Below are 12,138 nucleotides of genomic sequence, written 5' to 3'. Positions count from 1 at the left end.
ACTTATTTCCTACACCTTCTACTTTGCAACATTGAACAAACCTGTTATAAGCTATATCGTACCGTTGCCGTTGCTATGATTTTGATGGTAGCCACTCCAAACTTACTCTCTCAAGATCTTTTCTGATTTCTCGAAGATCATCACTATATTCAGCGAAATCCAATTTGCAAGACTTTGGAAAAAAATTATATTACGAATAAACAATAAACGGTTTAAAGTCATTAAAACATCTGACAACCTATTCATCGCCTACTAATTAATAACATATTGAGTGAAGAAGAAGCGCAGGTTATAATTAATGGATTAATTAATTCTTAGTGTTTTGCCCAAGGGCAGTCTTTCACTAGTGTCACCAAATAATATTATAATGCCTGTGAATAAGTAACATGAAATTAATCCAAATCATATCAAAAAATTGAACGGCTGTCCAAGTAAATAAAATACGACAGGCATGTTAAAAATGAGTATTCTGCCCGCAAGGTGGATACACTGGGCCTTCGACCTCTTTTCACAACCATTCCTACTCGCGAAATAAAATACATTTTTAACACTTATATACCGTCTATCAAGAAGAAGGATCCAATTTAAAAGCCCTACATCTCTGCAAGCACGAAATGCCTGTGAATGACATACATATCAGTTAGAGTTTATAATGACCAATAATATATCTCACCAAACGCAACGACGTTGGGTGGGTCACACGTGGCCTGAAGATTTAACAGTTGGCCGCCAAGGTCCCCAGACCTTACACCGTGCTACTTCTTCTTGTGAGGTCATGTTAAAGACTTTATTGTGAACCAGCCTTAATAGTAAAGTGATGATTGTGGAAGTAAATGATTAAATAACATAAGAGTCAGATGTAACAACATTTATATAAGAAACAACATTGGACATTTACACGTAAAGTGAAGTGGGTAGGGATTGGATACATACATACATACATACATACATACATACATACATACATACATACATACATACATACATACATACATACATACATACATACATACATACAATCATTCTGAAATACAAGTGACGCTTTCTGAAATTTAATTATCATTTTAAATATAAATGATGTGTTCCAAATTTCCATTAATTATTTTTAAATATAAATTACGCTCTCTGAAATTTTATTAAATTATTTGATATATAAATGACGCTTTTATAAATAAAACTGATAATTCTGAACTACATTCGGAAAGTTGCAGTACATTATGAGGTTAATTGTTCGACTTTGATTGAAAGTTGTCCTACAGCCAATGGTCTAATTTATTTCATATAATTCACTCGGTGATAAACTCATTATCTCTCCTGAGGACATATCATTTAACTCAGCGTCTCAAATAACAAAAATAATAATAATAATAATAATAATAATAATAATAATAATAATAATAATAATAATAGATAACATTACACGCAAAGATATTTATGTAAATCTCTTTAAAAAGAATACATGACACCGTATAAAGTAGATATTAAAGTAAATTGTTGCCCTTCTGCAGGGATGATAAAGGACTTTGATGTATTTCAGAAAAACTTGTGTTCATATACTTCAGTTCTGTACATTAAAATATTTCATTTATATTTCTCTTACGATTAAAATTTCGAGACAAGTAAAATATAACATCATAATAAAAAAATTGACTTGTTACGCTGAAAGGAAAACGTTATGTGAGAATATTTTTGTTTTAAAGTTGGATATTTCTGAGAATACTTATGACCTGTATATAAAGAACATTAAATAACCATAACATTCATTGAATATATATTAAAATGATAATGTTACTGAATTGAAATATAAGTGCTTAGAATGATACTAGTGTAGATAACATTAACCTTAATATTCAATAATTATTATTATTTTGTTAAATTAGATGTATGCACCACAGTATGTTTTCAGTAATAACACAATTCATGTCAGTAATATTTAAAAATTACTGCCACGTTAACGTAATTAAATAAAAGCAATGTCGATAAAATTAAAATTCACGTTCAGTTGTCAAAAAAAGTGGCCCCATTCGTGAACAGCGAAAATTTTCTAAGTTCACTTTGGGTCACGGCGATGTTACACGATGCATGTCCTTCTAGAAGCAGTTCCGGAACAATGGAATTATCCTCTATCTGCGTCTCATAGACCAGCGGTAGAGTGCTTGCTTAATGATTCGAAGAGTGTGAGTTCGGGCCTTGTTCACGTTTTCATTTCATATTTTTAATCGTTCCTTAGTGATATAAATAATATTCAAATTATATTTTGTATTCTGTTATCGTTCTTTAGCGTTACAAATAATATTCAAGTTAACATTTATATTCTGTTATCGTTCTTTATCGATATAAATAATATTCAAGTTATTTATATTTTGTTGTCGTTCTTTTAGCGATATAAATAATATTCAAGTTATATTTTTTTATTCTGCTATCGTTCTTTAGTGATATAAAAAATATTCAAGTCATCATTTGTAATCTGTTATCGTTGTTTAGCGATATAAATAATATTCAAGTTATCATTTATCTGCTGTTATCGTTCTTTATTTTTGTTTATTTTATTTATTTATTTAACCTGGTAGAGATAAGGCCATCAGACCTTCTCTTCCCCTCTATCAGGGGATTACAACTACAATATTAAGAATACAACTACAATTATAATTACAATTAATATTAAATTTACAAATACAATAAATTCAAAGTTCTAAAAGAATAACCGATTAATAAAAGCTACATAGTTTATTGCAAATGTTAAGAAGAGAGAAGTATTTCTTTTATTAAGTAAAAATTAAACCTACTCTACGCAGTAAGAAAATGCTTAATAAGTTTGCTTTTGAACGCTACTAAATTCCGACAGTCTCTGATGTCACTGGGTAGGGTATTCCACAAGCGCGAGAGCGAGATTGTGTATGATGATGAATACGATGATGTCTTATGTGTTGGTATGGCTAGTATGCGGCTATTTTACGTGCGTGTGAAGAGACAGGTATCTGAAACGGGGGGCAAGGTAGGTAGGTGTAGAAGTGTGAAGGACTTGGAAAAGGAGAACAAGAGAATGAAAATTTCTACGTACTTTAAGCCGTAGCCAGTTTAGAGTTTGGAAGGATGGGGTAATGTGGTCAGCGCGACGGACATCGCAGACGAAGCGAACACAAGAATTATGAACACGTTGTAATGTTTGCGACTGGTTGACATTGAGGTCAGTCAGTAGAAAATCACAATAATCGAAATGGGGCATTACTAGTGTTTCCACTAGTATTTTCTTGAGTGATAGCGGAAGGAATTTTCGAATGCTGTTTAAGGACTGTAGTATGGAAAGCACTCTTTTGGTAATATGGGTTACTTGGTTATTCCAGTTTAAATGCGTATCAAAGTAAACTCTAAGGTTTTGAACACAGGAAGCAAAAGGGATTATTGTGTCGTTTAACTTGACTGGAAGAGCAGGAGTAACATTGCATAATAGACGTTGATGTCCCACTAGGATTGCTTGTGATTTTCTTGCAGTGAGAGTCAAACCAAACTTTCTGGCCCATGCAGATATAGATTCAAGGTCCTCGTTCTTTAGCGATATAAATAATATTCAAGTTATTTATATTCTGTTATTGTTCTTTCGCGATATAAGTACTCTGATTTTATATAAGTAATTATTGTAATATAAATAACCACTTTTCTTAGTAAAATAAGTTGTTTTATTTAAATAATTAATTATATATTATATAATATTTTATTTTAATTACACAAACCGATATATTTTATTATTTATATTATTATCGTTCTTTAGTGATCCTGTATAAATAATATTAAAGTTATCGTTGTTAGATATATAAATAATATTCAAGTTATCATTTATATTGTTATCTTTCTTTAGCGACATAAATTTAATATTAGGTTTGGAACAAAACAGTTGCTCAATACTGGTGTTAGTTTTTTCTTTTTATATTATTCATTATACTATCTTCAAACACTATAACATGAAAAAGAGTGACGAATTGAAACTGAGACGTTTACATCTAAATTCCGACGTTCTTCCGACTGAACTACGAGGGCACAAGTAAAGAAACTTTTGCGGAAAAATTGGCCCAATCCCCCTTCAAGATTTTCTGATGATTTGTAGAAGTTCGTCCAGGATGCGGAGGGCAAAGGCTAATTGGGATTTTCCGGTATCTGATCAGGTCAAAAATCATAATAGAAGTAATATTATACTTGTAGTGAATTTCGGTGAAGTCCGGAGGGACCAATTAGTCAAATCCACTCTCTCACCTCCACGCTTGTGACCCTGGGATCTATTAAGATTCGAAAGAGACAGTGGTGTTCGGAAAGTAATGGGAAGTTAACGCATTTATCCTTCCCAAGAAAAACTGCAAAAAATGAGCAAAGGAAGCTTTTAACAGAAAAGGGAGTAACTTCTGGGGACTTCTGGAAAAAGAACTAAGGAAGAGACTAGTGAAGTGTTTTGTGTGGAGTGTGGCACTGTAAGAGGAAAAACGTGGACATTACGATGAAATGAAGAGGAACGAATAGAAGCATTTGAAATGTGGATGTGGAGAAAAATGGAACGTGTGAACTGGACAGACAATAAGAAATGAAGTTGTGTTGGAAAAAGTGGATGAAGAAAGAATGATGGTGAAACTGATTAGAAAGAGAAAAGGAATTGGTTGGGTCACTGGTTGAGAAGAAACTGCCTTCTGAGGGAGGCACTGGAAGAAATGGTGAACGGGAAAAGAGTTCGGGGCAGAAGAAGATATGAAATAATAGACGACATTAAGATATGAGGCTTATGTGCGGAGACTAAGAGGAAGGCAGAAAATAGGAACGATTGGAGAATGTTGGGTTTTCATTGAAAGACCTGCCCATGGGCAGAACACTTATGTCCAGGATGCTTGGAATTTTGTGGCTGAGAACAGTCGCTATTTGAAAAGATTCTAGTCGATTCCATGCCCACTCGACTACAAGATGTGATCGAGATGTGGGGAAGATAGACTAAATATAGGGAATCGTGGTTTTTTGTTTTGTTTTTTGAACGTTTAATTGTTTAATGTTTTAAGGCAGACGCCAGTAAGTTTGTTTTGTATATGTCACGAAACAGATTTTTGTTGAGAATAAAATATTTTTTTTCTTTTCATTTGCAGCCATAATGTCATAATAAATAATCATAAAGTATGGCATAATACATTCATGAACCTGATGTTAATTAATAAAATAATCATAGGAGATAAATGAGCAATTATGTATATTTTGTACCTCTGGCTTAAAACCAAAACAAAAAAGAACATAAAAAACACTAGGTTGTATTCGAATGCAGGATCTCACGCATAACAGGCCGGAACGCTACCATTACGCTATTTAGTAACACAAAGAATACTTCAATTATAACTATAGATATCAGGCAACGTGGTACAACAACATGTAACATTGTCTGTCTCCGAATTGTAGCGAAGATACCCGAAGGGAACTTCGCTTCTGGAAAGCGGCCACTTTTTCTTTTGACAACTGTACTTAATGAATATGATCACAGTAATTCTCAAGCGGCCATTTAATGTGGAAATATCAACAGCGTATTGGGAAACTACTGTCAAGTAAAACAGATGTTAAGTACTGCAGAAATTGTAATTTGGTGATGTGAAAGAACATTAAAGGATCATGCAATAAATGAAACAATAACAAGAGAATGGTTATAAGCAATTTCATTATTGATACCGTAAGGGAATTCGGGGGAATATGGGCACGTGGGGAATATGGGCAATATGAAGTTTTCATGTCAAAACTCTTGCAAAGAATTATGTTTCTTCGCTAATAACGGTTAGTATAAAGTGAGAGTATCGTAATGGTTGCTGCGGGATGCGCGCTGTGCAGGATTGTCTCGTATTGTTGTTAAAACAGCCATCTAAATCGTGAGCTTTGACTTCAAAGTATACTAAAATTTCACAATACTTATTTTAGATATTTTATATACAGTAGATTACACATGAACTTTAGAAAATAGTTTAAATCTAATAGTACACATAAAAAATACACATCTTGAACTGCCGTTCTATTGCGTCAGAAGTTGTTTTTGTGAATTGTTTACGGTAGTGCCAACGGTTGAAAGTAAACCCTACATGTCGGGGTAATATGGGCGCTAATGTTCGGAGGAATATGGGCAAGCATTATACTTCATAAAAATGACTCTTCAATCTTGATGAAAATGGTCTACAAATGATTACAAGAGCGAAAGATGTCATTGCACTCAAAGAACACAAAGTGGTGCATTGCATTTACCCTAAAGAAAAGACGAAAACCATTACCCTTGTGGCATACTTCAATGCAGCAGGGAACTACTTTTCTCCAAGTATCATTATAAAAGGAGTGAGGACAATAATGACTGAAAGAACAGCTGCCTGCTGTCAGTAAGTTGTACTCCAACAAGCAATCTGCCTACATTAACGGAGATACGAGGTGTAATCATTAAATTCCGAGACCTGTCCCATAAGTGGAAATAAATTTACCTCATTTAAATGTGGCTGCCATCCCCTTCAAGGTAGTCCACTTGGGCAGCTATATACTGATCCCGTCGTGTCCTGGAAGTCGCGTTCTTGAAGCCTGTCAAGCACCTTCTGCGATTCGCGTTGGATCTCCTCCACAGTGCTAAAACGGTGACCCTTTAGTTTGAATTTCATCTTCGGAAACAAAAAAAGAAAGGTCGCGGGTGGCCAAATCTGGTAAATGCGGGGATGAGGAACGACGACCATCTTATTAAGAGTGCAAAACTGGAGTGTTGCGAGAGCTCTGTGAGCTGGCGCAGTATCGTCATGGAGCTTCCATTTGTTCTTTGTCCAGAGCTGTGGTCGTTCATATTCGAAATGGACGTGAGGATCGTTATGCAAAATTGATCGAATTTTTTCCACATTTTCACCAGTGTGGTCGACCTGGCATCTCGTCGTCCTTCAGCAATGTTTTGCCATTTCTGAAGCACGAGTGCCACTCGAAACATCTCGCCTGAATAACTGCTTCATTCCCGTAGGCTTGCTTCAACATTCCATGGATTACGGTTTCCGATTTCCAAAAGAATTTGACTTTGGCTCTCTGCTTCAGTTCCGAGTCCATCGAATTTCGCAAGTGTGCGGATGCACGTGCTAACAAAACCTTGTGTAACACAGGTCTCAATGAAGAGAGCGCTTCGAAACGTCGTGTCGTGTCTTTTCAAGGTCGTCTAGTGTCATTGCTCCGCACGCGTGGCAATCACGTGATCCCTTCGCCCACAGCAGACACAATCTCAGAATTTAATGATCACACCTCGTATATTTTTCTCAATAATGAAGAACTTCGTTGCTTATTTCAACATCAGTAAGCATGCACCTGCAATTTTGATAGTAGATGCACGTGATTCACATAGTTGTAATCCTGACACTCTTAACTTTCCAGCAGAAAATGGATTATGCACACACCACAGCCTGGCTTCAATCAGCAGATAGTGGTCTGTTTGGTCCTCTGAAGAAAGCTTACAGCAGTGGTGCTACAGCTTTCTTCAGGCAACATAGAATACATTTTACGAAAGTCGAGTTTGCTTCCATTGTCAAAGAAGCATGGAGCAGATGTGTCGATGTATGTCGGGCTGTAAATGGCTTCCGAGCTTCAGGCCCTTTTCCACTGCACATGAGTGTCATTCCTGATTATGCTTACATTGGCACTGCAGCATCAGGTGACAAATCTACAATTCATACAATTCCTTCCACTGATTCAAATGTATTAGAATCTCCAAACGTCATTCATTGCCAAAGAGTCACATCATCTGCCAAGGGCGTTACGCAATAACCATCACAAATTGCATATACAATTTATATAATATAGTTAATACAGTTATATTTTCAAGTATTTTAAGTGCTTTTTCACTTATTTCAGTTGAATATGATTCACATCATTAATGCCCATTTTACCGCCACACTCGGGGGAATATGGGCAAAACACATTAACTTGCATTTTCCAGTTTTACTTGCATACATTTAGGAGTAAGCTGTCAGGATTCTTATATAATATAGCTAAATAGTTAACAAACATATCCCTGCTGTAAAATTATTTATTAGGAAAACCGAGAGATATTGTACCCGAAATAGTACTAAGGTGCCCATATTCCCCCGACTTCCCTTATGCACCACACAACAAAAAACCTAAGATAGTATGGACAAAGAATATAATAATATCGATGACCAAAGAAAATGCCAGAATGGACTTGTACGCAACGAAAATGTAGGTGAACAGCAAGACGAATTCGGAAGGCTGGTATATCCGCGATGACTGAGAAACCTTCATGAGGGAGATAGGAAGTTCCGCTAATGTTCGAATTTGGATGCAAAAAAATAATCTCAGTGTTGTATAAATTCACAGTATACCTATATATAATATGTAAATTATTATATCGCTAGCAAATTCGTTATGTTTCCAAAGTGGATAAAATATTTTATGGGCATATACGTTTAAGCATTCTGGATGTCAGAAAGATAGTTTTGGGCAAACTATCTGTCCGTTGAGTTATCTTAAATTATTCTTCAGATTTGGTTCCTATTCAGTATCTACGAGTGAATTTATTCAGAAATAAATAACATGGAACTTAATAATAATAAAAAAAATAATGGAACTTAATTGAAAATTAAAAATAAACTTTGACGTTGACTTTCACGTATAGCCACACGGATATTTTTTTCTTTATTCTTGTATTAGCATACGAAGGGTAAGGTTTATTAGTGTAAACGAAGAAGAGTTTGGCATAGAGAAACTGAATTATTATTTTCAATTTTCTTTATTAAGTCCTTAAAGTCTAAATATATTAAATATGCGTAGAGATGGAACATATCGAAATACTATTTTATTCTTAAGAATAAAGTTCGCTTGTTTGTTAAAACATTTGAAAGACGTCGGAAGTGTTTACAATAATAGGAGAGGATTTTCCGGAGATGTGTAAGAATAATTAAAAGTTTTTACAACAGACACATGCTATACTGAGTTACGTAAATACAGGACCTGCAGTGGGTTCACTAGAAATGTGTAATTAAAAATACGTGAACAAATTGAATTTTTTAAGCCATATTTTATTCTATATTTCTAATCTTTAGGTTACTTTAGAACAACACGTTGAAATCCGTCAGAACCAACTACTGGACATTGTATGATTTCTTCTTGATGTTCACTCTAACACTTGTTAAAATCTAAAAAAATTAAAATTCCTAATTTTGAAGGTATTAAAATTGTATTAAAAAGGAAACCAATATTGAGTGACAATGATTAGATCAATAGTCGCTGACGAAGGCAACACCACGCTGAAACAGTACGGAATGTTCGCCAAATATACGAGTTTTAACACTTCTCAAATTTTAAGATTTAAAGCTCTATATTTTTTAATTACCCTGTTGAATAGAAATTTGTGGACTCCAGAAAAGGAGAGGTCATTTTCTTTTGAATGCATTTTAAATTCTTTCGTTTACATATTACTTCTTTTGAAAAGAAATTCAAGAAGATTAAAATGAAAACTATAAATGCTTTCAAAATATAATACCCTTCAGCCTTAATGCTTGCGAAGCTCGTAAAATGTTCAAAGATAACGCATGTATTATCCTCGTCACATTCATTCATTTGATAATATTTTTATGCAAAGAATAAAATTAATGTCTCTTTTATTTAGATTTCGGAGACGAAAAATTCAGCACCTGATATCTCTCACAGACAATTTTACATGGGAAGAACTGCCTACCAGAGATGCTACGGGAAGACTAACCATGGCAGGTTTCATTCCTGTTCTCGACATCTTCATGAAATCCGTGTGCATCGGACTGTCAGTGTATCATATCCTCCAATCGGGAGTGCGTATATTAGCAACGCATGAATTTGTGTTTGATACTTGGTATCCTTTCGATGTGACAAAGAGTCCAGCATATGAAATCATAATCTTCACACAGGTAAGTATAACAAACATCGGTGCTTCTTAATATTCAGTCACTAAAAATAATCATTAATTATGTTCATAATCACGAATCATGATCATCATGAGACTTCCATGCTCATTATCAATACTAAATAACCGAAATGTGTATTCAAAGTATCATGTCTGTCTTTCATATGGAAAAATAGAAAATAAGTTACCGAAAATGATCATTTTTAATCAAAATAAATATTATTAATTTTCTCAGCTTCTTTACAGAAATTTTGCAATTTTTACTTATGTCATAACATTTATTGCGAGTAGGGATGCTAGCGACGCAGACAGAGTGTAGCAACAGTAAGGACGAAATAAATCCATTTAATAATAATAATAATAATAATAATAATAATAATAATAATAATAATAATAATGGTTTATTTAACCTGGCATACGGCCTTCTCTAACACTCAACCAGGAGTAAAACTACGATAAAAACACTACAAATTTACAAAATACAGCACACACACAAAACTCAAGTAGGTAATCATAATATAATATAAACAAGTCAGTAGAAATCAGATATAATATATAGCATACAGAAAGGAAGGAAGCAAAAAGGAACAAAACTGTATAAAACATTTTTGTTTGAAATAGTTATATTTAAAAAAAACCCTAAAATTAATAACAATACTTACGGTTATTTCCGTATATTATATCTTTTTGAAAATTTTAATGTTAGCTTTTGTCATCTAGCCTGCTGTCAAAAAATCTTAAAGTTAGAATTTTTAAAGCAGTTATATTACCGGTTGTTCTGTATGGTTGTGAAATTTGGACTTTCACTTTGAGAGAGGAACAAAGATTAAGGATGTTTGAGAATAGGGGTCTTAGGGAAATATTTGGGGCTAAGAAGGATGAAGTTACAGCAGAATGGAGAAAATTACACAACGGAGAGCTGTACGCATTGTATTCTTCACCTGACCTACTTAGGAACATTAATCCAAACGTTTGAGATGGGCAGAGCAAGTAGCACGTATGGTCGAAACCAGTTAATGCATATAGAGTTTTAGTTAGTGGGCCGGAGAGAAAAAAAGACCTTTAGGCAGGCCGAGACGTAGATGAGAGGATAATATTAAAATAGATTTCAGGGAGATGTGATATGATGATAGAGATTAGATTAATCTTGTACAGGGATCGATGGCTGGCTTATGTGAGGGTGGCAATGAACCTCCAGGTTCCTTAAAAGCCATAAATAAATAATTAAGCAAGTAAGAAAATAAGTATGTCAGTATCGATACAAATTGTTTATAGCTATAAGTTAATAATAAATAAATATATAAATAAGTATTTAAAAATAAATAAATATACAAATAAGTATTTAAAAATAAATGAATATACAAATAAATTAAATAGGTAAATAAATAAACAAAATAAATAAATAACATAAATAAGTAATAAATATAAAAATAAAGAAATAAAATAAATGAACAGATTGGAAGATACTTTTGTTAAATTAATTCACTTATTCATTAATACATATTTAGATAAACAAAATATGAATGGACAGTCGCCTTGGGTGGCACAGGAGGTATAGTGCAGGTCTTCTGTGCCCGAGGTTGCGGGTTCGATCCCGGCCCACGTCGATGGCATTTGAGTGTGCTTAAATGCGACATGCCAATGCAACTAGATTTTTAATAGGCTATTTTTACGACGCTTTATCAACATCTTAGGTTATTTAGCGTCTGAATGAGATGAAGGTAATAATGCCGGTCAAAAGAGTCCGGGGTCCAGTACCGATAGTTACCCAGCATTTGCTCATATTGGGTTGAGGGAAAACCCCAGTATAAACCTCAACCAGGTAACTTGCCCCGACCGGAAATCGAATCCGGCTCACCTGGTTTCGAGGCCAGATTGGCTAGCCGTTAGTCCACAGATGAGGACTGTTATATTTAGTGGCATGTAAAGGAACTCCTGTCGGACCAAATTCCGTCACACCGGCGACGCTGATATAACTTCTGCAGTTGTGAGGGTCGTTAAATAAAACATATTTTTTTTTAATTTCAAATGGACAGGATGTAGTCTTAGGGTAAACTAGGGTCTGTTGGACAGTCGGGCATGTTGGACACTCCGTACTTTAACGTGTTACCACGCCACTTGTGGGCACCACATTCAGCTAGAAGTCAATGACGGAAGTAGCCCCACTCGTGGTTACTTCCGTCATTGACTTCTAGCTGAATGTGGTGCCCACAAGTGGCGTGGTAACA

Source organism: Periplaneta americana, chromosome 8 (assembly GCF_040183065.1).
Source record: "Periplaneta americana isolate PAMFEO1 chromosome 8, P.americana_PAMFEO1_priV1, whole genome shotgun sequence".
In the NCBI taxonomy this organism is placed as follows: domain Eukaryota; kingdom Metazoa; phylum Arthropoda; class Insecta; order Blattodea; family Blattidae; genus Periplaneta; species Periplaneta americana.
The sequence above is the reverse complement of the archived record's forward strand: the minus strand, read 5'-3'. Positions refer to the sequence as shown.